Below are 1,475 nucleotides of genomic sequence, written 5' to 3'. Positions count from 1 at the left end.
GACTAAATTTCCGCCCAATTACAGATCTTCGTGATTTTCGCTCTTCTGTGTTCACACACAAAACGCTTACCCGCTGCGCTGTGTGCGTGCCTGCATAGGTGTGTACCTGGGTAGGTGTATACACGGCTACCCGGACCTAGGTATACTTGAGTACTTGCCGGCGCACCTGTGTGTCTATGTGCCTGTCTTTACCTGGTTATTATTACCTGTGTGTATCCGTTTACCTGTATGTACCTGGCTACCTGTATGCAGTTGCCTACCTCTGTGTGCACCAGGCTACCTATATATCAGACTACCGGTGTTTACCTGGCTACCAGGCTACCGGTGTGTACCTGGCTACCTGTATGTACGTGACAATCTGTGCTTATCTGGTTCCCTGTGTTTACCTGCCTACCTCCGTATACGTGACTATACCTGTATTTACCTGGCTACCTCGGTATACCTGACTACCTGTGTTTACCTGGCTACCTCCGTATACTTGACTACCTGTGTTTACCTGGCTACCTCGGTATACTTGACTACCTGTGTTTACCTGGCTACCTCGGTATACTTGACTACCTGTGTTTACCTGGCTACCTGTGTTTACCTGGCTACCTACCAGGCTAGCTGTGTTTACCTGGCTACCTCCGTATACTTGACTACCTGTGTTTACCAGGCTACCTGTGTTTACCTGGCTACCTGTGTTTACCTGGCTACCTGTGTTTACCTGGCTACCTGTGTTTACCTGGCTACCTGTGTTTACCTGGCTACCTGTGTTTACCAGGCTACCTGTGTTGACCTGGCTACCTCCGTATACTTGACTACCTGTGTTTACCAGGCTACCTGTGTTTACCTGGCTACCTCAGTATACTTGACTACCTGTGTTTACCTGGCTACCTCGGTATACTTATTCTTCACTATCGCCGTTGTGCGTATTCGCACCGTACATACACAGGCCCGTGTTGCACTCACTATACGTGTCAACAAGAGCTAATAAGTACCGGCATATGTACATTATGTACTATTACATACATGTATTTTTATAGATGTATGTAATAGTACATAATGTATTATTAGCTTTTGGTCTCACGCAGAGCGAGCCTCGCATATTTGCCTCGTTACCACACATGTACGGGACATGTACCTGGCTAGCTACCTGTGTGTGTGTGTGTGTGTGTGTTGCACCTGCATTCCTCTGCATCACGCGCCGGAACACGTTTATGTTGCGACGGAGACGGGGGGGGCAGCAGCAGGCGACGGAGCGTTCGCAGCGTGTCTCACTCAACACGACGTCGCGAGAGCGAATATAACAAACTAGTGATTAAAACTGTTGATTAAAACAACAACAACACGTGCTGCGTTTTCGTTCACTCCTGGTAATGTCCGTCTACATGTACTTGTGCCTGTCTTTCACTATAAGGCAGTCGCGAAACGCACGCACACACCCAAATAAACACACATACGCGCGCACGCACGCACGCACGCACGCACGCACG

This window comes from Priapulus caudatus, unplaced genomic scaffold, assembly GCF_000485595.1.
Source record: "Priapulus caudatus unplaced genomic scaffold, Priapulus_caudatus-5.0.1 Scaffold835, whole genome shotgun sequence".
NCBI lineage: Eukaryota > Metazoa > Priapulida > Priapulimorpha > Priapulimorphida > Priapulidae > Priapulus > Priapulus caudatus.
This window is presented reverse-complemented; position numbering follows the sequence as displayed.